This window comes from Halichoerus grypus, chromosome 5 (assembly GCF_964656455.1).
Source record: "Halichoerus grypus chromosome 5, mHalGry1.hap1.1, whole genome shotgun sequence".
Lineage (NCBI taxonomy): Eukaryota > Metazoa > Chordata > Mammalia > Carnivora > Phocidae > Halichoerus > Halichoerus grypus.
The window spans coordinates 114234837-114249297 of NC_135716.1; the positions used below are offsets into that span (position 1 = coordinate 114234837).

General features: G+C 40.2%; 1 protein-coding gene across 7 annotated transcripts in view; it reads right to left on the reverse strand.

Annotated features, from left to right (window-relative positions):
• The window catches only part of LRRC8B (leucine rich repeat containing 8 VRAC subunit B), a 96312-nt gene that overhangs the window by 81265 nt on the left and 586 nt on the right, over positions 1-14461 (reverse strand). The window lies entirely within an intron of this gene.

Below are 14461 nucleotides of genomic sequence, written 5' to 3' on the forward strand. Positions count from 1 at the left end.
CTCAGGGACTTTACATCTAAAACACTGTGCTAAATTATTTTACCCTGTACATGCCCCTTACATATAAAAATATAAGCAAAACCTAAAAAATAACAATAAATTAGAAAATAATTCTCCAGGGGCGCCTGGGTGGCTCAGTCCGTTAAGCGTCCGACTCCTGATTTTGGCTCAGGTCATGATGTCAGGGTCGTGAGACTGAGCCCCATGTCGGGCTCTGCGCTAGGCATCTCAGGGTCCTGGTATCAAACCCAGACTCCCTGCTTGTCCCTCTCCCTCTGCTCTCTGCTCCTCTCCCTGCCTGTGTTCCCGGTTTCTCTCAAATAAAATCGAAAAAAAAAAAAAAAAAGATTCTCTCTCTCTTGCTCTCTGCCCCTCCTCCACCCTGGTTTGTGCATGCTCTCTCTCTAAAAAAAAATAAATAATAAAAAATGAAAATAATTGTTCAGAAGGTGGGGGAGTAACGAATATTTTATTTAATCTTTGGGTAATTCATTAGGCGCACTCAAGAATATGATACATGAAGATGTAATATATGAAAGTATAAACATGCATGTGGAAGGATAAAAAAATACCTATGGGGGGCACTTGGCTGGCTCAATCAGTAAAGCATGTGAGTCTTGATCTCAGGGGTGTAAGTTTGAGCCCCACATTAGGCGTAAAGATTACTTTAAAAAATGTAAAAGAAATACCTATGGGCATCTTCTCCCAGATCTTATGGAAAACACCAATTTCTACAATATCTGGAAAATATTTCATTGTAATTCTAAAGCAAGCACACAATAAGCACACATTAGTAGTATAACCACTTAAACAAATTCAATGGATGGGAGCAAACACTACAAGCTGTTGATAGTAATCAAGATAGGTATTTTATTTTGAAAAAAATCTAAGTACCTTGAAGGAAAGAAAGCCTAAACTGGCAAGTCTCTATTGAAAGATTTGGTTGAACAATGCAAAATCAAGCAATAGGATTAATAACTGGTAAACCTTAAAACCAGTCCAAGATTCCCTCTCATGTAATATGCTTTGGCAGAAATACTTGTCTTTTGCAGTGGGTTGACTCTGTAGCCCTAACTTCTATACTACATCCTCCCTGCAGGCTCCCAATTCTCTTCCTTCACCCTCATGACTCATGGGTAGAGAAGGGTCTGGTGAAGTGCAGAACAATGGGAATAGTGAAGCCTAAATCAGCTTGTAACCCCAGGTATCCCCCACAAGTTAGGCTGGTCCAGTTCTGCCACCAATAAAGATCAAGCCATGCCTGAAAATCCTAGATTTTTTTTTTTTTTTAAGATTTTATTTATTTGACAGAGAGAGAAACAGCAAGAGAGGGAACACAAGCAGGGGGAGTGAGAGGGAGAAGCAGGCTTCCCACTGAGCAGGGAGCCCGATGCGGGGCTCGATCCCAGGACCCCGGGACCATGACCCGAGCCGAAGGCAGACGCTTAATGACTGAGCCACCCAGGCGCCCCCCTAGATTCTTTTTTAGCATTGTAAACCATGTAAGAGATGTGCATTACATCTGCTTTGTTCTCTATTTCTATGGTGCCCATCACCATAGTAACAAGGCACACAGATGGAAGAGTAGGCTAGAAATACCCAAAAATGGGGGTGGGAATGGAGAATATGGGGGAAAGGGCCTTTCACTGATTAAGAGAGAAAAGGCTAAAGTTTCTTCTATCAGAGCTGTCAGTACATTAATAGGCAAGCTAACTGAAAAAAGTAGGTTTTGTCTTTAAGTGGGCCACAGCAGAGAGCAGCCTAAAAATTCAATAAATATCAATATTTAGAGGAGGTGGACTTGCTAGGTTTCTGAGGTTTTAAAGCCAGAAATATTTTATTAGAAAATCTTGTATGCAAATCAAAATTTTTACAATAGCCTGCAATTTTGGAAGTCAGGTACTCATCTCAGAGTGTGGATGATTACTATTAAAATTTTTTGGTTACTTTGTAGTACTCAAAGTTGAGACACCTGTTAAGGAAGTGTGGCTGAGAAGATAAGTTGATACAATGACTATTTTTCTGAAAGTGACAAGTTTATCTTCCAAGTTTTTGTGTAAAATGTCCCAAAAGGAAATCACTGGGTGGTGAGTGGGGGTGACTGTTGTTTCATCTTAGGGAGTAACTGCCCCAGTTGAAACTGGGACAAGGCCATTTCCATCTGCAGCCCCTCTGCTCTCAATAGGTTCAGAGATCTTCACGGGCACTGTCAGTCCCTCTATGCTCTTTATTTTTTTTTTATTTTTTAAAGATTTATTTATTTATTTATTTATTTATTTGAGAGAGAGAGAACAAGAGACAGAGAGCATGAGAGGGAGGAGGGTCAGAGGGAGAAGCAGACTCCCCGCCAAGCAGGGAGCCTGATGTGGTACTCGATCCCGGGACTCCAGGACCATGACCTGAGCCGAAGGCAGTCGCTTAACCAACTGAGCCACCCAGGCGCCCCCCTCTATGCTCTTTAAAGTCATGATGGGCCAAAGTTTCATCTGTAAGAAATCTTCCCATTCCAGGATCTTTTTTTTTTTTTTTTTCCTTTTTCCTTTCCTGCTGCCAGCCTGAGTTCTCCTTTCTAGGGTATTTGGAATACCTGGGATGTTATTTACATAGTTACTGGTCAGGAAATAGGAAAAGGAGCCACACTAGCCACATAAACTACTTGTTTTACTACAAGGCTTTTTACTACATAGGTTTTACTCTGTGTAAATAAAAATGGTGCAAAAAATAATAATAATAATAAGCAGGAAATGCTTTATAGACTACAATTGTTTTAGAGAATTTAACACTCTAGCAACTAGGGTGCCTGGGTGGCTCAAGTCGGTTAAGCGTCCGACTCTTGATTTTGGCTCAGGTCATGATCTCAGGGTTGTGAGATCGAGCCCCATGTTGGGCTCCTCACTGGGCATGGAGCCTGCTTACGATTCTCTCTCTCCCTCAGCATCTCCCTCCCCTCCCCTCAAAACAACAATAACAACAAAAACTCCCAAAGACAAACAAATGCCACTCTAGCAACTTACAGATTTTAGGGGAAAAAAGCAACAGACAACTTTGTGGGAATCTTGACTCAGCCACTAACAAGTTGTGACTCTGTGGACAATTTTTACTTTGTCTTTCTCAACCTTAATCTTATTAGTAAAAAGAAAGGACTGAAGTAGATCTGGGATATGAACTTGAGGGGATCTAAGGATGATCTCAAGGCATGTTAAAATGTTATGCATATTAGTGTATGCATACTTTCTGGGAAAGACCCTCAAGCATACCTATAACATAAAGTTAAAAATCAATAGACATTGTGTAAGGTTTCTTCCACATGACTCTAGAATACCATGACTTGAATCAACTTACCCAAATAAAGCCAAGGCTTTGAACTTAGACTCAGGTGAGCATAATATTCAGGTCTTTTCAAGTCCCCACCCCAGGGATGCTGTCCCTGACCACCCTATCTAAACCTCACCCCAACCACCCTTTAGCCCTTTACACTGCTTTATTTTTCTTCATAGCATTTAGCACATGACATTTTATCTTGCATTTGCTTATTATCTATATTCCCTCTAGGATGTATGCTCAATGCAAAAAGGGTTTTTTCTCTTTTCACTGTTGGATTTATTCCCAGTGCCTGGCACAATGCCTAGCACACATTAAGTGCTCAAAAAAACCCAAATGAATTAATTTTTTAAAAGCCATAAAATAAAGCATGGCAGAACAAAAACTCAAATACATTCTTTTCCTTTTTTTTTTTTTTTTTAAGTCAGGGGGCCTGCTAACAGCCATGAATTTTACTAAGCATGTTGCAAGCATATCTATTTTACTTAATCTTTAAGGCAAGTTTTCCAATCCTTAGGGCCTTTTATAAAGTAACACATCTGGGAAAAGGCGCCAGGCAATATACTGTAGAAAAAGCTGCTTCATCAGGGATCATATCTGCCACTAACTTGTTGGGTTTGCTTAGACAAGCCACATGTCCCCTTACAAACCCCGTTTCCATGTTTATATAATATTTGCCCCACCTACTGCAGGTCATCAGAAGAATAAATGCTTTAAGTATGTTAAGTGATAGAAACATAAGTAATATGGTGGGAGTTCCTGTAAAGTGCTTCAGGAGAGATTTGCTCTAAGATTTGGGGGAAGGTAAGAGAGCAGGGGACACCTGTACAGAGTTCTTTCATACAGGGCCAGAGCATCTAGGAACTGGGAGGACCCCCATAAAGCCTCCTTATTTAGCAGGATGACAGCCAGGCTCAACTCCTCTCCCTTCAGGATGCATTATTCCATAAAGAAAAAAATGTCCCAAATCTAGCCGAGGACCAATCCTTTATGCATGCTGTAAATTACAACCTCCTCCTGGGAAGAAATTAGCATTCTTGATAAAACTCGAAAAACACTTTTTTTTTTTTTTCCCCAATAGGATTGAGACTTATTCTTAGAAACCAGTCACCTACTAACCCAGCTCACCTTCAGTCAAGTGTCTGGTGATCTTTACCCATGTTCTTTTTGCAATGTTCTATTTTCTAGTCTAACAATGGATATAAAAAATTATGTACAATTTCTGTGTGTTCTTAAAATGGATGATGGTGATTAAATCACTTTGGCATCAAATTAGCTTCTATCAGATATATAAAAAGAAGTGATGTGCTCTAACCACTCTCTTTCCCTATTGAATGTTCTTTCCCCTAAAGAGGAAATCTTTAAATTGGCCTATTAGGGACCCTTTCCCTTAGAGTTGACAGCTAATTTGACTGAGGAGTTTTCTGTAGCAGCCAAACCACTTGATCTTCAAACAGGGTATGAGGTTTGGGTTTTTTTTTTTTTTTTGGAGAGAGGGGTACTCTGGTAGAATCTATTTGTAGATCATCAATTAATCCTTGTCTAACAGTATCTGCTTCAAAACACCAGATGTCATCTTGATTCTTTCTGGCCATCTTCTTTTTCCCTTTTCACATTTATCTTTTCCCACATTCTGAAAGAAAGGCAAATATCTCACTTTTTAGGAGTCTGCTTATAGTGCACTGCCTTGCGATGTAAAAATTTCCAAGCCCCAAGCAGAGGGCCATTTTGAAACACCTGTAAAGGTTACAGATGTAATGAAAGTGAATGACTTTCATGACTGAGAAACAAATCTTTTTGGAGTCAGGGGAAAGTTTCCATTTTTTTGCTTCGAATGCAAGGTGAACAAGACCTCATCAACAGACAATAGAAAACTGAATAGAATAGAATAGAATAGAATAGAATAGAATAGAATAGAAAAACTGAAAGTCATTTTTGGAATCAATCACTAGCTAACTTTTGACATGTAACTCAAAAGTTTAAAAATGGAGTCGGGGCGTCTGGGTGTCTCAGTCAGTTAAACATCCGACTCTTGATTTCGGCTCAGGTCATGATCTCAGGGTCGTGAGATCAAGCCCTGAGTCCATCTCTACATTGAGTGTGGAGCTTCCTTAAGTTCTCCCTCTTCTTCTGCCCCTCCCCCCTCTAAAAAAAAAGTAGAATTACACTGCCTTCATCCGCCTATACTTATTTATGTAGCAAGATTTCTTAAATGCTACATTAAAAAAGGAAACACTTGATTTGATAATAAAGGCTATCTTACTCTAGCAATAAGTAATATTTATGTATAAATAAACTATTTTTAAGCCCCAGGAGTCTCGAGAGATGATTTTCCCGTAAAAGTTTACTTTTAACTAATCATCTAAAAATGATTCATCAAAATTCTAATATACTTGTTCTGATCAATTGTGTACTAGTAAAAATCATGACAACTTAATCCAAAAGAGATTTTACTGTCACAAGAACTTAAAAAAAAGATATATAGTATGTGTAAATGTGTGTCTCACAAGAGTTTGAAAAGGTAATCAATGGAAGATTTTCAAACATAAGAATGTTACATTGGATTAAGTTTTATAGGAAAAGAGAAATAAAATGAGTTCCGTAAGGGAAACAACTATGAAAAATTCCTGACTTCTGGAAGAGCTTGTTCATATTTTTTTTAAATATATACATATATTTTATTTATTTGAGGGAGAAAGAACAAGCAGGGGAAGTGGGAGAGGGAGAAGCTGAGCAGGGAGCCCCATGCGAGCTCGATCCCAGGCCCTGGGATCATGACCTGAGCCAAAGGCAGATGCTTAACCCACTGAGCCACCCAGGCGCACCCATATGTTTTTTTGAATGATGTTATAATAGACATGAAATTACTTTGGTATTTAATTTAGCTTCTATTGGGTACATCACAAAGAGTGCTTTCCAAAGAAATCAATATTTATAATATCAGAAATGTCATCTTTCAGAACTATTTAAAATTATGATAAAAAACTTTAGATTTTAACTTTTATTTTTTTATTATTTATTTATTTATTTTTATTTTTATTTTTAAAGATTTTATTTATTTATTTGAGAGAGGAAGAGCACAAGCAGGGGGAGGGGCAGGAGGAGAGAGACAAGCAGACTCCCCGCTGAGTGGGGAGCCAGACACAGGGCTGATCAGTCAGATCATGACCTGAGCTGAAGCCAGACGCTTAATGACTGAGCCACCCAGGTGCCCCTAGATATTAACTTTTAAAGTGTATTGGGAGAGCACATAGTTTTTCAAAATCCTTTAAGGGGTACTGGAAGAAAAAAAAATCAGAGATACTACTCTAAACTACCTCTAAGCCAAAAGCTTGTGTTGACTATCTGAAGTTTTGACTTCTAATAGAGAGACAAAACCAGGACTATTTCAGAAAAGTGTAAAATCTGTCTGAAGCATCCCCGGCAAGTTACCAAATCCATAACTCTGAACACAGTAAATATTCAATAAACACTAGTTCATCGACAAAATATTTTGGCTATCCAACTGGTATCTATTAACAGCATATATCCAATATCCCTTCCTACTTCCAACCTTCAAGGAGAGCTTTCAAATTTTGGTCAAATACCAGTCAAAAGTATGTTACCAAAACAAATCCCAGGACTAGTTAATAAGTACGTAGAATTTTATTCCTAATTCTTTCCCAGATACTCATGTCCACGCCAAGTATGATGCCTGGCCCAGAAAGCCCAGGAAATAAACAAAATAATCCTTACAAGAGCATCTAGGAGGTAACAGAGTGTTTCCTGCATAGGTATTACAACAGGTGTACAAAACTCAGAGCCAGTACAGAGTAGGGAATACGGAGCTCTCGTGGGTGGTAGGCAGAGGGAGCGTGTCTGCAATGACCTTTCAGTATATGTATGCTTGAACTGATCCTTGCAAGATGGGCAGGTGATTAACAAGAGTATACCAGCATCCCAGGTAGAGGGAAGGAACAAAGCCATGAGTACAGCCATCTGACTACCTCATGCCTTCCTCCCCATAATGCTAAGAGTTTAGGATGGCTGGTGGGGGAGTGTGACCGTGCACACTGTCCATGGTGCATACATTGGTGATTTGGAAATGACAGGGTGGCAAGAGGTGAAGCTGGAAAGTTGTGGAAGCAGACAAAGGAAGACTTGATTATATGGTTCACCAAGGCATTTGGACTCGATCCTGTGGCAAAGCAAGTCATTAAAGGGTTACTGAACTGGGCAGTCATGGTATGAGATTTGCCTTCCAGAATGATTACTTCCCTGCAGTGTGGACAACAAATTTGGGGGCGGAGGATACAGAAGACTACAAACTGAACTACCAGCTGGAAGACCATTAGCAGTTGTCCTGGAAAAGACTCAGGGCAGTAAAAGGGCCGTGGAGGAAGGGTGCAGATGGAAAAACCTGAAGGACATGGCCCCTGGACAAATTGGTTACAAACTGTACAAGGAGCGGTTGGGGGGAGTGAGGCAAGGAAAAGCCCAGAATGACTTCTACATTTCTATGGGTTATGTAATTGGGTGTACTGCTATTTACAAAAATATGGACTCTAAAGTGACAAGTTTTGGGGAAACAAAATATCTTCAGTACACTGACTCCAGTCCCTCATTTGTTCTATGAGGCAGGCAGCAGAGGTATTATCCCCAATCTCTGCTCAAAGGGGTAAATATTTTTGCCCAATATCACATGCAACAGTTTGGAAAGCCTTACTATATACCCGACTCAAGAGCGGGTAAACAAGGAAGACAAGACCCATACGTTCTTGGGTGTGGGTACTTTATCTGAGGAGGTCAGGGAAAGCATCTCTGAAGTCCCATTTGAGCTGACCTTTCATTCAGGAGAAAGAAGCATTCATGTAAATTCATAAGGGAAGAGCATTTCCAGACAGAGAACAGCAACTGAGAAGTCCCTGAGGTGGAAACAAGGTTGGTGTGCCACTGAGGGAGGAATTTCAAATACCGGGGCAAGTGGGGAACAAGAGAGGAAGTCCCAGTTCCATGGGTATTCCTGGGAGGGTGAAGGTGGAAGACTTGGGGCCCCTCAGGGCAGCACTGGCGTAGCATAAACTCTCTCGGGAAGCCTGCAAACCACCATGCACAACACTGGCATCTGAGAAACTGCATCATGACTCACAAACGCTTTTGGAAGACAAGCCATTGCTCAGTGAGGACTGCCTATTTTGGCATTGAAATAGGGCCAGGAACAAACTCATTTAGTTTTGCCTAGAGAGATAAGCTTTAAAATCTTTAGATGAACAAAATTCATTTTATATTTAACCACTCAGAGCAAGAAACAATCTGCAGTATAATGGCAGGCGGCTCTGCCCACCCCCCAGCCCCCGCCCCAGGCTCGGCAGAGCCCTAGCACACTACATGGAAGCAGAGCCGCCTTGCCCACTCTCCAAGGTTCTCAATGGGATTAGAAAGGCGACATTTCCTCCAAAGGATCCCCCAGTAGCTCAGCTGGAGGGCAAGGAAAAACTGTACCCCTCCGCCCCCCGCCAATGTGCCAAACAGGGTTCTTGTCTATGTACACCTGAAAGCCTTGGAGGGACTGGATGTTGGGGTTGCCTACTGGCCCTGACACAGGCCACCCAGGGAGCAACAGTCCAGCCAGCTCTCTGGAACACACTGCCCATGCCTCCCATCCTGTGGTCATTTTCCACTGCTGCTTTATGGGCTACCTAGTCTTCTGCCAACCGTCTTTCAGATGGCCCTCATTCAGCCAAATGGCTTTAAATTCCACTTGCTAAAGGTGATGCAGATCAACCCTATGACCCTCTCTGAAAAGATCCTACTTCATAGCCAACTTGCTCAGATGCATCTGCTTGGTATATCAAAAAAAGTATCTGTATTTAAAGTTTGCCAATGTAGCATGAATAAATTATAGAAGAATTATTTCTGAATTACGTAGCTCCGTTCAGAGTATCACAGTGAGAAGTTATAGATTATATGCACTTACTTTAAAGATGGCTCCAAGCATTATGAAATGCCTTCTTTGGAACGGTGTTAGAAACCTGTGACACGTTACAACCCATGCCTAGGGGCAGGCTCATTTCATGTCTGAGCTCATTTCAAACTACACTCCCATACCATCTCTTTACTTCAGTTCACTGGCCAATTTTTTCTTCCTAAAGTCACCATTCAACCTGTGACCATAGGACATTCACATGTGCTTCCATACCACCTGTATTTCTCTTTTTTTTAAAAAAAGATTTTATTTATTTGAGAGAGAGAGCACAAGCAGGGAGAAGGGGAGAAGGAGAGGACGCAGGGGGAGGGGAAGAGAGAGAAGCAGACTTCCCGCTGAGCAGGGAGTCCAATGTGGGGCTTGATCCCAGGATCCTGGGATCATGACCTGAGCTGAAAGCAGACCCTTAACCAACTGAGTCACCCAGGCACCCCTCTCCTTCTTAACAAATTTTGAAGTGGCAATTTTTCATTTAATTGCAGCAGTCGATTCGCCTGTCTCCCCCAGTAACCTGCAACCTCCGTGGGGGCAGGGACCATGTACATTTTTGCTTACCTTCTGTCCCCAGAGCCTGGCATAGTGTCGGGCACACAATAGCTGTTTACTAAACAGATGCTAAAAAAATACTATGAAATACACTCATTGGTGGAAATGTTTCAGTTTCTGAGAGCAGATCAGCCAAAAATCATTCAAATCAAAGTTGAAGAATGTTAAGGCTGAGCTGTTCTGTCTTTGATCAAAAGATACAGGAAAGATTTTGCTGCTAGTTGGGTTTAAACTGATTTTGGAGACAACTCTCAAAAAGCCTAACAATTTAACAATGCTTATTTGGATATATATGAAGATGAAAAATTTTAAAACTTTTTTTTAATGGAGTAAGAGTTAATTCTCAGAAAGATTCACCCAGGTTAGGCCAAATTTTAAACAAAGTTACCATTTAGTTCATCGGGCAGTTTATTAGGCACTCTACTTTAATCCTCCTATCTGATTCTTGCCCCCAGTTTGCAGATGAGGAAACTGAGGGTACAAGAGGCTAGGGCTACATACTGAGTAAGCGGCAGAGCCAGGATTCACATGCAGGTCTATTTGATCACAAGAGCTAGGTTTTTAATCTAAGCCATGCATTAAGCGAAGAAGTAAATGTTGACATTTAGAAATAATGTATTGCACCCTCCTGTAGAAAGGTACAAGACTACATAGAGTCTGATACTACCAACTGGGGCAAATATTTAAGTATTTAAAAAAAATAGGATCTGGATGCCAATGATGTGGTAGCAGGGAAACTAGACAATTTATGACAAAGGAATAAGGAGAAACATGAACTATCATCTACTGAAAGCTTGTTTTATGCCAGATACTGTATTAGATGCTTTACTGTTAATATTTCCTTTAATCCTAAGAATCCTGTAAAATGGGTAATAAGAGTCAAGAAAACACAGATGTAGAATAACTGATGTTTGGCTACCACAATGTTCCTTCCCTTCTTCCTAAGGATGTGACCTCCCACATTTTAGTGGGGCACAAGGTTTTCAGGAATAAGGACGATATTCTCCAGTCTCTATTCCAGCTAGGTGAGGTCACATTACTAAGTTCTGGCCAATGAGATGGAACAAGGATAGTATGATGGCCCCTGGGAAATTTCTGTAAGAGACCATGGTCTCTTGCCTTTCCCCTTTTTTCCTACCTTCCTTCTTTCCTCCTTTCTACTACTTGGAACCCACATGTGATGGCTGAGGCTCCATCTAGGACCATGAGGTTGAGGGCCTCTTCTGATGTGTGGTAGATCTATAAGGTGGAACCAGCCTAGGTCTCAGAAGACTGTAATACCATTATACCAGCCCTGGATTGTCTCTTTATAAACTTTTTTTTTTAGTGTGAAAGAGAAACAAACATCACTTTGTTTAAACCACTGTTTTTGCCATCTCTGTGACTGGCAGCTAATCTTAACTAATCCAGCAACTGGTTCATCAGGCCCTTCTGCAAAGTCCACACTCAGGTAGAAGCTGAAAAACTCCTGTTTATAATTTGCAAAAGACTGGGGTAGGAGGGCAGTGAAAAAGGCTGAAAAGGAATTTGACAGAAGAAAAGAAGGTTTAAATTATGCTCTCAAATCTGCACACCTGAGAAAAGATTAAAAGGAATATGCTACTCAACAATAAAGAATTTAGTCTCCATCAGAGATGGGCGGGGGGAGAGCTCAGTCACCTGCACAGAGCTGGAAATAGAAGAGAAATAGAAGCAGCACAGCTGGTAGTTTCTGAGAAAGATGCTGTTGGCTAAGGAGTAAGCACTGGAGAATGGAGCCCTGGAAATGGCCATAGGATGAGACAGACAAGAACAAAGAATTACAAGGAACTCTGAAATTGAAGAAGCAGGAGATGAAGCTCAAAGATACATGGTCTGGAAAGGGACAAGCAGACTCATGTGACCCATATCAAGGACAGCATAAAGGTCAAAAAGGCAAAAGGAAAGGTCAAGAACGAAGCTCTAACAACTCATTTTTAATTCATTTCCTTTACACAGGTTCACAACAGCATTGAAGAAGTGAATTTAAATTGTGTTGCAATGGAGTAGAATCCTAAATGAGAGGAAGTCACAGAACAGGGAGTTTATTATTACCCTTTGCTCAATTTCTAAATGAACAGCAGTGATAAGAACTTAGCAGAGAGATTCAGTGACTGCAGTTAGGCCTCATTTTATTTAAGATCAATCTTCATGATTCAGAAAAGGAAAAATAATTTATGTCTGCCAAAGATGCTATTTTAAACATCAGAAAAAAAACTAACAATAAAGGTATGTGGGAAGTGTAGAAAATATAGATGGGAAATAAAATGAAAGTAAGTGATAGCAATAAAAGAAAAGACAGGAATATCAAAACACACACGACAGAGATGAGAATGCATTTTACAACTGGTTAAAAAAAAATTCTGCACTATAACTGGACCTCCCAGATTCCTTTTGAGTGGTCACAGGTCTGAATTGTTTGTGGAACATCCAGTATTCTCTTAGTCGGGGAAACAGGGAAGGACATGCTACGTGGAAGGCAAAGCAAACCATTCCACCAAGTCTGGAGTAACACGACAGCTTTAGCATACATTCATTTCTGATATTATCAGTGTACGCTAGAAGGGGGATGGAAAGGAAAAACAAAAATAAAATTTGGAAATTCAACTTGAGAGACACCAAGTGTAAATCGAGGATTAAATACGCTATTTTTTGTATGGGCAGTAAAAAAATTAGGAAAGCCCATAAAAATACCCAGATACCATTAAAAATGATTTGAAAAAAAATTTTCAGTTGTTTACAAATAAAAACATTGGCTAAAGCAAGAATCTTTTAAATATTAAAGTATTTGCCTGTTTCAACTTCAAGAAAACAACAAAAACATCACAAACTTCAGGCCACTGAAGGAAAATACCCACACAGTCTTAAAAATAATTGGAGTGATAATGGAATGTTATTCAGCGCTAAAAAGAAGTGAGATATTAAGCCATGAAAAGACCTGGAGGAAACATAAATGCCTAATACTAAGTGTAAGAAGCCAATCTGAAAAGGCTATAGAGTGTATGATTCCAACTATGATCGTCTGGAAAAGTCAAAACTATGGAGACCATAAAAGGATCAGTTGTTGTTAGTAGGGGAGGGAGGGATAAAAAGGTGGAGCACAGAGGATTTTTAGGGCACTGATACTGTGATATAGTATCACAGTCTGTTATTACAGTGGTAGATACATGTTACTATATATTTGTACACCACCAAGAGTGAACCCTAATGTAAACTATGGACTTTGGGTGATAATGATGTGTTAGCGTAGGCTCACTGATTATAATGAATGTTCTACTCTGGAGGGGGATGTTGATAATGGGGCAGGCTATACATGGGTGCGGAGCGGGATGGGAGCTTTAAGGGAAACCTCTGCACTTTACTTTCAATTTTGCTATGAACCTAAAATTGCTCTAAAAAAATGAAGTCTATTAAAAAAAAAAAAAAACAAACTTGGTGGGTCTGGTATCTTCTTCAAGTTGTATTGATTAGGGCCCTTTTCATTTTAATTAATGTTGGTGCTTCCATTCTGAGGATTCTGAAGAATGAAACAGCAATGGGTAATGATCTTAGAAAAGCAAATCTTAACAAGCAGTCAAATGAAGTCACTCCAAATGTGAAAATATACATGTTAGGCTGGACATGTTGGAACACCTTTCCAGTCGAAGAAAAACAGAACAAGTTTTGAAGAATAGTAAATTTAATTCTAACATGTAGGTTTTTTATTTTTTGCTATAATAATAACATTTTAGGGGGATAGTAGGTATAAGAAAAAGTACCATGACTCAACGGTACAATCAGTGACAACTTTGCCTCCTTCATTACCTGAACTAAAAGTAGTATCAGACATGTTAAGGCTTATATTCTTAAATCACACAGGCCCAATTACTCTGGGGATTAGCTGTCATTTTACATTCTCTTCAAGAGTGGAGCTCGGACTAGGAAAGCCAGGGACGAAAGAAAGTCACCTTGGCACCCACAACTCAAAGGAGCATTTTGGGTTCTCAGGAGGTGCAACCTGAACACACTGAGGGCATTGGAATTGTTAAATAATTATACTGCATTTTGACCACTTCTGTGCGCTTCAACCCTACACTTAGGTTTAAGAGACAGAACAGTCTGACAAAGACACATGCCATTTAATTTTCTCCTAGAAAGCAGGGAACAAATGGACTATTTCAAATTGGCTACATATTTGCAATTTAAAATTTTCAGACTGCTATCTTTTTCAGAGTTTTAAAACCTGTTTTGAGGCAAATGTATTCAAGAAACTTCAGGCATAGGTTTGTTTTTAAATTTAGGTTTATCCTTTTCTTGGGAAGGGAAAGGGGGTTGCAGAGTCTGACTACAAAAGAAAGTCTTCCACAAATGTCATCGGACTAAAGGCAACCTATGGACTTTGGGAAGTCAGTTGGGACACAGAGTAATGCATTAGCCAACAACCGAGCCTCCTGCCTTCTGACCTCTCAGCACCTGCTCGACTGTAGCCTAGAAGAAGGGAAACTCTTGGCTTCTCTACGTGGGTATAGGTTGCCCCCCACCCCACCCCCTTCAAGCAAACGAACACCAACACCATTAAACAGCAGGCGAACAATGAGTACCCAAGGAGTTTGTCAAAGAACAGCGCAAGGG